Source organism: Peromyscus californicus, unplaced genomic scaffold (assembly GCF_007827085.1).
Source record: "Peromyscus californicus insignis strain IS unplaced genomic scaffold, ASM782708v3 Scaffold_11__1_contigs__length_118956290, whole genome shotgun sequence".
In the NCBI taxonomy this organism is placed as follows: Eukaryota; Metazoa; Chordata; class Mammalia; order Rodentia; family Cricetidae; genus Peromyscus; species Peromyscus californicus.
This window is the reverse complement of record NW_026294402.1, coordinates 51,288,205-51,302,400: the sequence shown is the minus strand read 5'-3', so window position 1 is coordinate 51,302,400 and position 14,196 is coordinate 51,288,205. Positions and strand designations below refer to the sequence as shown.

General features: G+C 53.1%; 1 protein-coding gene across 6 annotated transcripts in view; it reads left to right on the top strand.

Moving 5' to 3' along the window:
- The first annotated feature begins 3,821 nt into the window (after window positions 1–3,821).
- Window positions 3,822–14,196, top strand: part of Lingo1 (leucine rich repeat and Ig domain containing 1) — a 266,682-nt gene continuing 256,307 nt past the window's right edge. For 4 of the 6 annotated variants that reach the window (XM_052761253.1, XM_052761245.1, XM_052761226.1 and 1 more), the window contains exon 1: window positions 5,273–5,881. The gene's annotated coding sequence lies outside the window, so the exon portion shown is untranslated. Of the gene's footprint in view, window positions 5,882–14,196 lie in introns of all 6 variants that reach the window. The other 2 variants (XR_008222940.1, XR_008222941.1) reach the window with 2 other exon arrangements.

Genomic DNA, 14,196 nt, shown 5'->3' with positions numbered 1-14,196 from the left:
GGATTTCCAGGCTGTGAGGTGTTGGCAGGAGGATAAGGAAAAACCAGTGAGAGCATAGGAAGATGCTCCCAGGGAAGAAAACAGCTGGAATGTCCCACCTGGGAAGGGTGGAGGAGGGCTGGGGAGCACAGGCCAATGGCAGGCTTGGGAAGCCCCTGGGACCCTGGTGGGGCCATTTTGTTTTTTTTTATTTCATTATTTTAAAGTATTCTTTATTGGATTAAAAGGTTTCTTTATAGATATTGTCTGTATCCTTGGTACAGTATTTCTTTTTTTTTTTATTAAGAAATTTTTTTCATTCATTTTACACACCAAAGATCCCCCTTTTTCCTCCTCCCGTCCCCCCAACCTCCCCCTCCCAACCCATCCCCCACTCCCACCCACAAGAAGGCAAGGCTTCCCATGTGAAGGCACATTCAGTAGAGGCAAGTCCAAGCTCTTCCCCCCTGCCTCAAGGTTGCACGAGGTGTCCCATCATAGGTAGTGGGCTCCACAAAGTCCACTCATGCACCAGCAATGGATTCTGATCCTACCGCCAGGGGGCCTCCCAAGCAGATCAAGCTACACAACTGTCTCACCATGCAAAGGGTCTAGTCCAGTCCCATGTAGGCTCTACAGCCATTGATCCAACTTTCATGAGTTCCCACTAGTTAGGTTTGGTTGTCCCTGCAGGTTTCCCCATCATAATCCTGATGCACTTGCTCATAGAATCCCTCTTCTCTCTCTTTGACTGGACTCCTGGAGCTCTGTCTAGTGATTGGCTGTGGATCTCTGCATGTGCTTCCATCAGTCATTGGAGAAAAGCTCTGTGATGACAGTTAGGGTATATCACCTGTCTGATCTCTGGGGCAAGCCAGTTCAGTTCAGGCACCCTCTCCACTATTGCTAGTAGCCCAGGCTGGGGTCATCCTTGGGGATTACTGGCAACTTCCCTAGCACCAGGTTTCTCTCTGTCCCCATGATATCTCTCTCTATCATGGTATCTCTTTCATTACTTTCCCCCTCTCTCCCTGTTCCAGTTCAACCATCCCATTCCCTTACGCTCTCATCCCCTATCCTCTACCCTCCATTGCCCACCCCTCATCCCCAGTTTACTCATGGAGATAGCATCTATTTCTGGGGACCATTTTGTTTGTGTTTTCTCCATTCTCTTCTTTGTGGCAGGCTATGGCCCAGGTTGGAGAAGAGATGGCAGGAGATGATGGGTCCAGTGCTTACGGATCAGAGACAGGGAGGGCCAGGTGTTGCCTAGATGCACTCAGGAGGAGCCAAGTTCTCCTGATCTCTTGAATTGTCAGCTCAACTGCTAAGCTCAAGTTCCCGAATATGCTCTGCCTTGTGCCAGGGCCTGGGCATTAGAGAAAGTGGTACCTGTGTGCAGGGTTCTGAGTTGTGGTACAATAAACAGTTGGAAAGTATGCTCACCATCCTTTGCTTTGGCCCTGGCTCATCATCCAGGGTCACTCAGAGCCTCAAGACTAAAACCAACTTCCAACATGGTCCTCTAGAACCTACTGTCTTGGCCTCATGTTACTGGTAGCCCCATCTCCAATCCCCTTGTTCTGCTTTGGTCCAATGGTTTTTCTCTTTGTCTTCTCACCACAAGGCCTTTGCACACGTGGCTCTCTCTGGAATCCACCACTTCTACGAGTTAATGTCTATTCAAACCTTTGGCTCCAGGTCAAACATTCAGACTAGATGTCTTTCCTGATTCCCCAAACCGTGCCAGCCCTCCCCCACCCCACAGTCCTCTTCATAATGCTTGTTTCAGTTCCATTTTTTCCCCTGGATGATGGTCTTTGTCCCTTTTTTCCCACCCTAGGACTTCTGGATACGCCCCATACCCAGCATAGTGCCTGTTCTGGACAGGTCCTCAATTTGTGTTCACAGAAAGAATGATGAATAGACTCTGAGTTCAAGTCTTGGAGCCCTATGCTAGCCTAGGGCTAGAGTCAGGATGTGACATGATGGGAGGCTCCTGTGCATAGTGTGCAAAGCATAAAGCAGAGAGATTGGAATGGGAAGAGATGGTGGAGGAGGCTGCTTAGGGATAGAAGGACTTGAAAGGTATGTCGAGTAGAAATCAAGAGGTGGTGGGGAGAGATAAGTGGGTAAAGACTTCGGAATATGGAGGTGCCATGTATTTAAAGACACAAAGTAGACAGTCTATCTTGCTGGGACATTTCTCTGAACCCTTTGAACCTCACTGTTTACTTTGACCATGAAACTGAGGTTTGTGAAGTGGGTGGGTGTAGGAGCTGGAAGAAACCGAGGGGGTGAAGTATTGAGTGTGTACTGTTGATGTGGGCTTAGCCATGTCAGGGACCTCAACGCTTCAGTCTGGTAGGAGTGGCAAAGTCCTCCCTGGGTGAGGCTCAGATGGATGGGAAAAGCCTTCCTCCCAGTCCAGGTGAGAGTAAGCACCCAGTATATACAAAAGCAGCAACTGCTTCTCCCCTTCCTGGATGATTACAGCTGGAGATTTCTCACCTACGCACAGTGAACACTCCAGGTCATCGTGGTCGTGGGTGTGTCAGAGCACACACACCCCACTTGACCTTAGCTTTTCTGTGTCCACGTATCTGTGAGTTTGTCCTCTTTTCTCTCACTTGCTGCCTGTAGTCAGACCCAAGCTTCCTGGGATGAGGCAAGTGGTAAATGCCCACTTCTTCCTGGGATTGCCTGAAGGCGTTGCCAACCCAGGCTGGCCCCTGCTTGATGACTGCGTCAGAAATGCAGCCAAATCATTTCTTGCTGGCCTTACTAGAGACGGGTAGAAGCAGCCATGGAACCTTGGCAAGACACCCGCAGAGGCACTGCTCAACTCTGGAATAGCTAGCCTTTAGCCTCCACACCTGCTTCCTTTATGTAGAACTCCTGGAAGAGGGGGAGAACAAGGCTAGACTCGGACATACCAAGGAAGAATAAATGAACTAGACTTAGGTGCCTCACCCCCACTAAGGTGCCTCACCCCCGAGGGGCCTCCTTGTTCCCACATTTTGGGAGGAAGTTGAAGGTAAAGAAGGTGTGCTAGCTGTGGGGGTTGCATCGCAAATCAGGAGGTGTTGATTCCTAAGCTTGTACTTAACAGTCGTAGCTTCCAGGGCAGGAAAAGTAGGAGAAATGGATGGGAACACAAACTGCAGTTGCTTCTCTGCTTGGACTTCAGGGCCTCCGGGGAATGGCTGTTTGTCTCTGTTTGCTTCCCTAGGGCCACCTGGATGCCCTGGGTGACTCCTGAGGAGGTGTGTGGAGCCAGAGCAGCAACAGCCATGAGCTCATCTCCCTGGAGGCTCTGGGAAGTCTGATGGGAAGGAAGAGGGAAAGTGGCCAGGGAAGGAGAAAAATGGATGCAGGAAGGGACTTTGGGATGGGCCACAGAGCCAGGCTTAGGGGCCTGAAAGGAAAAGGACAGATGCTAAATGCCACTGCGACTTGAGCTACTTCTGCGGTCCTCTCCTTAGCTCTTTTGTTTTTGTTTTGTGGTTTCTCTGTACAGTCCTGGCTGTCCTGAACTCGCTCTGTAGACCAGACTGGCCTCAAACTCAGATCTGCCTGCTTCTGCCTCCCACAGTGCTGGTATTAAAGGTGGGCGCTATCATCGCCTAATTGTAGGATGACTCCCTGATGATGAGCTTGAGTTTGGCCCTTCCGGTTGGCATCCTGGCCCAGCCCAGCCGAGGCTTCTTCTACTTCCAGCTCCGGTCAGCAGGGGGAGGCTGTGCTTCATTAGGCTGCTGGTATGGCACCCGAGGTTGGACAGGCAGGGCTTAGGCAAGAGAAAAAGAGAGAAGAGGCCTCCTGGGCTGGGAGGTGAGGATAGGGCTCCTACCTAGATCTGCCAAGTTGTAGCCTTGATGCTGCCCCAGAATCAAGCTGAAACTCAATTCCAGGTTTCTCAAAAATACACCCTGCCATTCCTTATTCCTCACTTCCTGGTCTTGGTGCATGCTTCTTTCTGAATGAGATTCCCATTCCTTCCCTTCCTGCCTGGCCACCTCCTGCTCATGCTCTACTAAATGGGTCCACCATCACCTCCTCCAGGAAGCTGTCTAGCCTCCCCTGCATTCCAACAACTTCCTTACACCACCTGCTTCCTCATTTTCTGATTGATGCCTCGGTCAACCGGACACTAATACTCCTGTACCTAGCGCAAGATGGGGGCAGGAGCCACAAACATGAAAGTCCAGGGAGACGCTGTTTTGTAGAGTGCTGTACCCAGGGGGTTCCTGTTCTGCTCAGTTTTGCCTTTTCCCCCGTTTGTCTGATGAGATGGGAGAAGAGTCAGGACAAATGGGGGGCAACCAGGACCTGAAGGGACTAGAGTGATTACACACATAAGCGAGAGGTCTGATTTGGGTGTGGAAGGTCTGCTTTGTGTCTCCAGGACCCCAACGTCCTCAGAACAGCTAACATACCAGAGCTGGTATGGCCCTAGAGATGATGAAAGCCTGTGTCTTTCCTAGGTAAACTGAGGGGCAGAGAAGTGTAGGCATCTGCCCAAGGTCACATAGTTAAGAGGGGGAGGCCACCTTGGGCCAGAAGCTCTGTCTCTCCCTGCTTGACAGGTGTCTTCACCCCGGGATGGGTTAATGTCAGGACACCTATCTTCCTAATCCTTCCTCCGGGGTCTTAGATTCCTGGAGGTCCGGCCTGCACTGCCCCCAGTCCCTAGTTGGCCCTCAGATGGAGCCGACAATCGCTGAGCGCCCCCTGCATGGCGCGGCCTGGGCGGCTCTCTATCGTCCTTCTCCTTGACTCACCTCCAGCCCCGGAGGGCTGGACTCAAGCTCGGCGGACGGGGCGCCTTCTGCACAGCCCAAGCTGCACCACGGCTCGGGCTTGCTCCCGCACTGCGAGGCCGCTCTTCTCCGCGCCCCGGGTGGGGCAGGTCGAGCCGTGTGCGCTATGCCTTTAAGTCCCAGCGAGATGAGCTCTGTGAGTCGCAGCCGAGGCTAGCGCGGGACGTCGCCATCAGCCCGGCTCCGGCCAAGAGCGGAGGGACAGCGGGGACCCTCGCCGCCCACTGCGTGCCGGTAGCTGGGGTTCAGCTAGCGGCAGGCGGTACCCGCTGTGATGCGGAGAATGTGAGAGGCAGCGCAGGGCCGTGGGGAGGTGGGCGCGGAAAAGGGCGGCGGCGAGGCAGACGAAGAGACAGCGGGAGAGGCCGGGGACCGGTCGGGGACTGGTGGGGGACAGAGAGCAGGAAGAAAGGAGCAAGAGCACACGCAGGGGCAGGGGTGAGGGGGGAACTGCAGGAACCCGGCCGTGGGGCCCGACTGAGGTTACAAGCTCGGCCACGGTGGGGCAGAGCATAACGGAGGAGCAGGGACGCCCGCGGGGTGGCCTCTGGGAGTGGCGGGGTACGTGAGGCGCGGTCGACCCAGGAGGGGTCGCGCGGTGAGGACGCTGGGGCAGCCGGGGGCCTCGATGAGCGCCCCGGGAGGGCGAGAACCCGGAGTGCAGAGCCGGGTGTGCGGCAGCGGGGGTGTGTGCGCGTCCAAGTGTGCGCGTGTGTGCGCGAGTGTGAGCGCACAGGCGGGTGGGAGCGCGCTTTAGGGATTCTGCTGGCATCGCAGCGTGGAGAGCAGGAGGCAGGAATCGGGTGTGCAGGGGAGCGCGGGGCCCTCCCGCGCACACACTGTGCGTGCTCTCCCGTGTACACACACTCACACATACATACTCTCTCTCATACATACGCACACGCACACACACGCACACACACACACGCACACACGCCCTTCCTGCTTCGCTCGTTGCTGCTACTACCATCTCGGAGCCGAGCCCTGCAGAGCGGGAACCCAAGCTGGAGCAGGGATCGGAGGCTAGCCGGGTGATGCCGGCCCAGAGCAGAGCCGCGCGGGGACGGCGCGCTCCGATGGTGAGTGTGGCCGGGTCGGGATGCTGCTGGCTGGGCTGGGGCCGTAGGGGTGCAGGAGGGGGAGCTGGGGTGTCAGCCCGCCGGCAGCGCAGCGTGCGCAGCCTCTGATTGGGCTGGAACCTCGGGGGCAGCGGTGGGGGTGGGGTGTCGAATGCGCGTCCGTGACGGGCGTGCACGCTCGGTACCCCTTGGCGTGACCGCGCTCCTCGCCTGCTGCGCAGCTCCGTCAAACCCTCACCTGAGAGGAATCACCCAGGCTTGGAGCAACTTTGCGGAGCATCCCGGGCGTGGCGGGCCTGGAGGCAGTGTGGGTGGAGGCGCTTTAATGGCTCAACTTTGGCTTTTCTTTCACGAGGAGAAAACACGAGGGAGAGTGGGGTGGGGTTTCTGGTTGGACCCCTCTGGTGGGTCGAGGGGTGCCTTCCTCACATCCCATCAGGTCAGCCATGGGCTTCCTGGGACGCCCATCGAGCCCAACAGTGCCACTGGAGTTGTTACCGGACCAGATTCCCGTGACCCTGCCAGGGTCAGGCGGGACTGCGTATTACAGCTCCACAAGGGCCAAGCAATGTCTGCAGCTAGCATGACGGTGGGGGGAGTGGGGAGCATGCAGATGTGTGACCGCGAGTGTGTCCCTTGCTCAGTGGGCAGCTCAAAGAAAGGAACTACCTGCCAATACAAACTATTGTGTCTGAGTTGAGCCATTGAGGAACTAGATGCCCAGTTCTCAAGGGGCTGAGGATAGATAGGAGGGGCTACCCAGGCCAACTAGCCTGGCATCCCCCATCCCAGCTTAGAGCAATGTATGTCAGCCTCTCTTACTCGATGTATCCCCTTCCCTGTGAGTCTCTGCTGGTCCTGTACTGGCTGCTTGAGGGAACCTTCTCCTACTCTCTTTAGCTCAGCACAGGTTCCTCCTCTTCCAGGAAGCAACTTTTGGATGCTGATTGATCTTGAATCCTTCCAGTTCTCTTTCGTGCAGATGGAGCCCGTATACATTTTCTTCCTGGCATTCAAAGCACAAGCCTTTGGGCTTAGAAGCCTTGATCTTTGCTTGGTTGCTGCTTGGAGTGGCATGGTGGCTGGACTAGCCAGTATCTAGGTAGATTTTCCAGGAAGGCAATCTCTACTTGTGACTAGCTTTCAGATTAACGCTTCCTTCCACCTCCATTATCTCCCTGGAGTCTCTCAGTCACCTCAGGGAGGCTTTCTGTTCACAGAGGAGGGTACTGAAGCAGAAACTGAGCTAAGAGGCTCTCTGATGGGATGCTCTGATCCTGGTCCTGGGGAAGCAGGAAGGGAAAGGCAGGATGATTGGACTTTATTGCCCAGGAGCCAGGACTCCAGAGGCCTGTTGCTGGAGTCATCTCAGTATAGCTCTTTGCTGTTAGTTACCAACGTCTTTCCTGGATGGGACAGCTACTCAGCCTGAAGTAGTTTAGCTAAGGCACTTTATCTCTCTGACTTGGTCTATGGGACCTCTTGCTCCAGTCTGGTTAAACTTACGCTGCCAAGATTTGGGGCCAGATCCTGTCTGTGCTCTGTGATGGTTTGTAGCCTGGACTGCTTGCTATACTCAGCACAGCTCTGGCATGCCAGTATTTTTCCAGGATCAGAGCTAGGCTGAGCCTTGGCAATGTCCATTCTGTGTGGGCTCCCCTGGGCCAAAGAGTTCACCTTTTAGCAAGTAATTTTGCTGTAGAGAGCTAAAAGTATCCTTAGGGGAAGGAAGGGATCCCAATGGCCTCTGGGCCCTTTCCTGCCCAGGGGGCCCAGCTCAAACACAAGAGGTCAGAAGAGCCTGCAGATCTCTGACTCCTCAGGTCCATTCAGGCCTTTGGAGGTGCAGGTGAGGCCCAGGGGTGACTGGGCCTCACCTTGGGTGTGGTGGTTGTACCTGCAGGATGGATGCTGCCATAGCTCCCTCAGCTTCTCTTGGCTTTCCCACCCAGGCAGCCTCTCTGCCTCTCCTTCTTTCTCCTGTGCTGGCTCTGGCTGATTCTCCAACTCCTGCTGACTTGACGTTCTCAACCACAGCCTTTCTGTTCTCTTCCAACCATGCTCCCTCTACCTCTGTGTCTCCCTAATGGGACCTTTGTTTTATTCTGAAGGGCTGAAAACCAACTGAGGGCATCCATGTGAGGCAAGTTTTCAATCATTGAGCCTTCGATTTTTGTTTCTTGGGTGTGGACCAATGTTCCAGGTGACTAGAGAATGGCCAAATGTCTGGCATGGCCCAACTTCTGCCATCCAGGCCTGTTTGAACCTCTGCCCTGTTCTTCTGTTCTAGAGGTGGCTCTGCTCCATGCTTCCAGCTGGTTTTAGCCAGATGAGCTCCCTGTGTCTTCCTAAGCTGGAGAAAGGGCAATTCACCTCCTTGGCTCTTTATCTGTGCTGCTGGGATAAGAATCCTCCTGAGGACCACTGACTGTCCCCTTAGGAAGATAGCCATTCCCACTCCAACCTCAGGAATGTGGACCCCAGATTCTCTTGCTAGCCAGGGCCTGACACCCCTCACTCCATTTTGTCTGGAGTTTAAATTGTAAAATTGTTACATTCAAATTAGCTACCTAAGGAAGTTGCTGGGTAGACTGGATCATGGGGTGACTTGTTGGCAAAAGTCTCTGGCCACTTAGACCTCCTTTAGGGGTAGAGGGTCACTTTGGTCAGTGTACATCTTTTTCATAATTTCTCAGGGCTAAATACCTATCCCCCCAAACCACACCTTAGTCCTTCCTCTCCACTGCCTGGAATCCTGCACTTAGGGCTCACTGTACATCTGAGACATCTGGTTTGGAACTTGGGTGCATGCTGATGATAATGCTGTCCCTCCATGGACGAGCTGTGAAGGGGAACCAGGCTTGGACCCACAAACCTGGGTCTGAGCAGAGAGGGCCCAGCAAGTCCATAAGCGCAGGTTGGGTGACGAGAAGGGGCAGTTCAGAGGGCATGGAAGGGCCAGGAGGTATTCGGGCCTGCTGAAATGTTTCTGGCACGTGGTGGATGCTCCATAAATCTTTGTTGAATCAATGAGTGACTGGAGAATGTGGATGTGGGTGAGGGCTTTCCAGGAGATGGCCCAGCATTAGCAACGGCAAGGAGGTGGGAAGCACCCGGTGTGGGTAGAGCGTGTTTGCTATGGAGTAGCTCACACAGGAGAATGACAGGCAATAAGCAGGACAACGTGAGGAGAGTCTGAGTGCCCAGAGAAGGAGCATGTGTTGATGCCGGATACAGGGGTCAGAGATAAAATTCTTAAGGGACAAAATTAGATTTGCAATTTAAACCCATGTCTGCTGGTGGTGATGAAGAGCCTTGCTTAGCCAGAGAGGTAGTCCTGAGGCTGTGAGGGAGTCCAGGCTCAGGGGCAGCAGCAGGGGCAGCACCTGGTGTATCTTCCTGTGAAGGGCAAGTGATCAAAGACAGATTCTTTCCGAGTGGAGACATGAGTGGGTCACAAGAGTTGGCCTAGGGCTCAGGTTAGCTCCAGCATCACCTATGAGACATGTAGAAATGGCCGGTGCCCCAAGTCACAGATGTAGTTCCCAGTATTATGTGCCTCTGAGTAAGCCACTGAGCCAGCCCTTGGGCCTCAGTGTCTCTCTATATCTTGACAATGGGGAAGATTGTCTCCCTGGATAACTGGAGTGAGTTTGGGTGATCTATAACCTTGGAAGTGGGATACAAAGGGATGGGGTTAGAGGTCAGCATTGCTGTTAGATAGATAAAGAGATCAAGCCCCAGAGGGGCCATGACTGGCATAGGGCATGAAGTTGGGGGTACAGCATTCCAGCCTAGCATTTTCCTGGCGATTCCTGGGGCCTGCTGGGCAGAGGTGGGTGGGGTGGTGAGGGCCTCTGGGGCTCTAAAGAGGACATCCTCAGGCAGTTGCTTTGGTAGTCCAGCTGTCAGGGAGCATATGGGGCCATATGGCCACATCAGGGGAGATGCTTGCTGCTGGAAGAGAGATAGCGGCTGTCACCACGGCCTTTTGGGTCTACAGGCACTGCCAGCCACCAGGGCCAGGTCAGACAGAGGCCAAAATGGAACTTGATGTCCAGGCTGGTTTGGACATGGAGGTTGGGTCTTGGCAGGCAGCCTGGTTCTAGCACCCATCTGCTAGGGCAGCTGGCCAGGCAGCTTTGTGCCTGGGACATCCAGGTTGCCTAAGGGCAGCTGTGACAGCCACCTTACTCTCATATGCCCCACCCAGCTCTGATGGCCTTGCAGCCCATGAGCCTTGGGGAGCCGGTTTCGGGCCTCAGGGGAGTCTATATGTGTATGTGGTAGTATACTTCCTCACACTGAGAACGGATTCTGTCTCTGAGATTCTGGGTGTAGAAAGCCTTAAACCAACTGGGTACGATCAAAATGGCCTGGGGTGTACATGCCAGATGGAAGTGGGTTTCAGTTCTTACTCAGCTGCTGCCAAGTCTGGTGAACCTGGATAAATCATGTCTTTTTTTTTTTTTTAACTTCAGTTTCTTTACCTGTATCATGGAGAGATTGATATTAATGTAATAGAAATGTCATCAACACACTTTGAAAACATTCTCTTGTGAAGAGTGTAGAGCGCCAGGCAATGGGAACTCATTTTGTGCCTTCTGTGGGGAGAGGGATGTAAAGTCCATTGATTTCAGTGTCCTGACAGAAGCAAAGAGGAGCCTTGGCATTATCTCCTACAACACTTGCTATATAATTTTCATATTTTAATACTTTTTGGGGGGTGGTAGTAGGACCTCCTGTAGCTCAGGCTGGCCTTAAACTCACTATCCAGTAGAAGATGACCTTGACTCCTGATCCTTCTGCTTCCACCTACAAAGTGCTGGGGTCACAAGCGTGTGTTACCACATCCTATTCACCACACACACACTCAATATTTATTTATCATTTTAATTTAGGTGTATGAGTTTTAGACTGCATGTATGTTAAGTGCCCCATATGCATACAGTGCCTAAAGAGGTCAGCAGAAGGTGTTGGATCCTGTGGAACTGGAGTTACAGATGGTTGTGAGCCATCAAGTGGGAGCTGGGAACTGAACCTGGGTCCTTTGCAAGAGCAGCCAGTGTCCTTAAACTGCAGAGCCCTTTCTCCTGCCCTTTTCCTGCATTTTTATATTCACGTGTAACCCTGATGGCTGTCCTATGCCGAGGGCAGAACACTGCCTTGTCCCACAGATGAGAAGACAGATGTCAGGAAAGTGATACTGCCCAGTGCTCTTATTCCAGGATTAGATTCCCCAGACTTCTGGGATAGAGACTGAGAGTGGCTTTGTCTTCTGTCTGCTCCAAGCTTGGAGACTCTGGACATCCCTGCGTAGCCCTGATTCCATTAAAGCAGGAGTAAATGGTCCTGGTGTCCAGCCTCAGTCACAGAAGCTGGTACCAGGGATGTTCAAGAGCATTCATTGCCTGTGTTTCTCTATCCTCTCCACATGGGCAAGGGGCTAAGTGTGGGTAGCTTCCTGGTGAGGTAGGGCAGGAGAAGCTGGGAGGACCTAGGTGTGGCCTTCATATAGTTCTGGGATATGCCAAAGTGAGTGGGGCTCAGTCTTCTGGGAGTGGGTGAAGGTCCTGGACTCTGCCTCTGATTGCTGTGTGACTCTAGGGAGATCACTATTCTCCCAAGCCCCATTTCTCTGTAGATTGGAAAGAGGGATCTCCTAGCCTGTTCCCCAACACTATTTTTGAGGCTCTTGTACAAGTATGTATTTGTAAGTGGGTGGAGCATAAGAACAATATTCCACGGCAGTGAGTCCAGGAGTCTGGACCTTACAATTTAATGACCTTGCAAGCATTTGGTGATTCACTTGCTGGGCGCTTCCTTTGAGCCCAGCTGTGCTGGGTACTATGGGGACAGAGATGACTAAGACCAGCCGCTTGAGGCATGTAGCCCGGAGGTGACTGTGGATAGTCCCTCTCAGCACATGGTAGTGGTTAATGCTGTCATTCACTACCCTACTGGCTTCCCTGCTCCCTCCAGGCTCCTGTCCCCACTCTCCAGCACCTTGCCTAGTCTGACTCCGTGCTTCAGGCAGTCCTCTGCTATTGCCCCCTCCCCATGCTGTGGTTTATCCATCTTGGGTAGCTGGCATGCTCAGGGGACAGATAAACTAATTGAGGCATGTGGCTCCTCCCTCAGGGCCTCCATGGCCACTGCACTTCCTCCTTGGGTGGCCCCAGGGCCCAGGATGTGGGCTGTGCCCAGGATATTGTTTGAGAAACTTAAAAGTTATGGGCGGCTTTTCTGCCGCATGGCTCACCGCAGACATAACCCCACTCTGTCCCGGGAGGCTCCATCAGACTGGTGCGGGGTGCCCAGTCACTGGCCACACATAACTCTTGCCGATGAATTGCACAGCATTCAGCAATTAGCGATTGATTATTTGGGGTTCTGATAACTCTTCATGATCGACCAGTGGGGCAGGCCTGGCCAGCGCTTGTGTGGGTCAGCTGGGCCAGGCTGGAGGATTTCCATCATGCTGTTCATCCCTGACGAGGAGGCTGGACAAACAGGAGCTAGAGAGCAGAGGTGCTGGGCCTCCCTCCAGTCTAGGGTCCAGGGTTGAGATTGGGGAGGAGGAGCATTGGGGCACACAGGGAAGTTTTGCTCACCTCTTCTTTCCTTTGTGTTTTATCTTCTTTATTTTGTTTCCAGTCTAGCCTAGCTCTGGGACTCCTCTTTCCCTCTTGTTAAATGGGACGTCAGTCACTTTGCCTTTGAATGATGGCAGCTTGTTCTCATTTCTACCTGATATGCCTTGAGTAGGAACATTTTGAGGTTCAGAGACGATGGACCCCGTGCCACAATTCACTGCAGAGAGGCCAGGGGACTGGAGGATAGAGGACCATGGCCACAGACAATAGTTACCATAATGAAGTGCTGAGTCTGACTTCTAAACAGGGAGCTGGGCTCCAGTGCGATGTGGGAGAAAGCAACTTGCAGGGAACCAGCATGAGGAGATGGTGGGGGGTGGGGGATGTTTAACCTACATACAAGACCTGATTGCCTTTGAGGTATGCCCAGAAGCTCAGGGCATTGTTTGTGGGCTTGGTCATGTGATCAAGGCTTTTTTAACTTTCTGTTAGGAACATTTTCAGACACTCAGAAAAGCAAAGAGTACAGGGAACTCCCAGACACCCTCGCCTGGATTTAACAATCTTTTTTTTTCTCTGAATTATTTTGAAGCATATCATCGACATCATGACATTTCATCCCTAAATAGTTCCAACATTTGTCTCTTAAAACAAGAGAAAATGTTTCTGTCTAATCTCAAAGGGTCGTGTGTATTCTCTCCATTTTATCCTTGAGAGATGAAGAAACCAAAGTCCCAGAAGCCATCTGTCCTGTCCAAGGTCACATAACAGAGAAGAGAAAGGGGACCGAGGGGGTGGCCCTGGGTGCCAGGCCAGGCCTGATGCACACAGGACGGGTAAAAGAGGCTGAGGAGCCCCGGAGCCTGGTGGACGGCAGGAATAGGAACACCTCTGGGTGGGTCTTTTTTTTTTTTTTTTTTTTTTTCCGAGACAGGGTTTCTCTGTGTAGCTTTGCGCCGTTCCTGGATCTTGCTCTGTAGACCAGGCTGGCCTCGAACTCACAAAGATCCGCCTGCCTCTGCCTCCCGAGTGCTGGGATTAAAGGCGTGCGCCACCACCGCCTGGCATCTGGGTGGGTCTTTGAGCACAGACTGGAGGTTCCATAGGAGACAGGAAGTGACCTCTTTTAGATTAATTGTCTCTCTTCCCTTTGTTTGCAGTGGGATTAATAAGGAACTGCAGTGTCAGGAAAAACTAAAACAACTCCTTGTTTATTGTTTAACTTAGGAGAACATTATCGGGCTTTGGCCATGCAGGTTCTAGGGAGGCAATGGGGAAGACGACGGAGGTGGGGGCTGGCAGGATGTGCGTGCGTGCGTGCGTGCGTGCGTGCGTGCGTGCGTGCGAGAGAATACCGTCCTGAGACTGGCATCATATCACCTGCCCCGACCCCATAATAAAGAAAGTTCTGACTGGTATCAGGGTTGTTTTGGGGCATTGAAGTAGGGATGAGAAAGCCCCTGGGAGAGAGATGACCAGAGGAAGAGCGAAAGACAGAGATAGCAAACCACTTTTGATCCCTGGTCTGTGTTCCTGCAGGCTGACAGATTCCATAAGCCTGTGTGTCCCCTGCCATCAGGGAAGGAGAGGACTGAAACTGACCAGGGCCCAGTGAGGGCCCAGGGGTGCCCGTCAGCAGTTAGACTGGGTGATATGTTTTCTCTGGAGAAACTGAGTGGGGATGGGCCTCACGTGCTCTGAGTGAGGTGGGAGCACTAT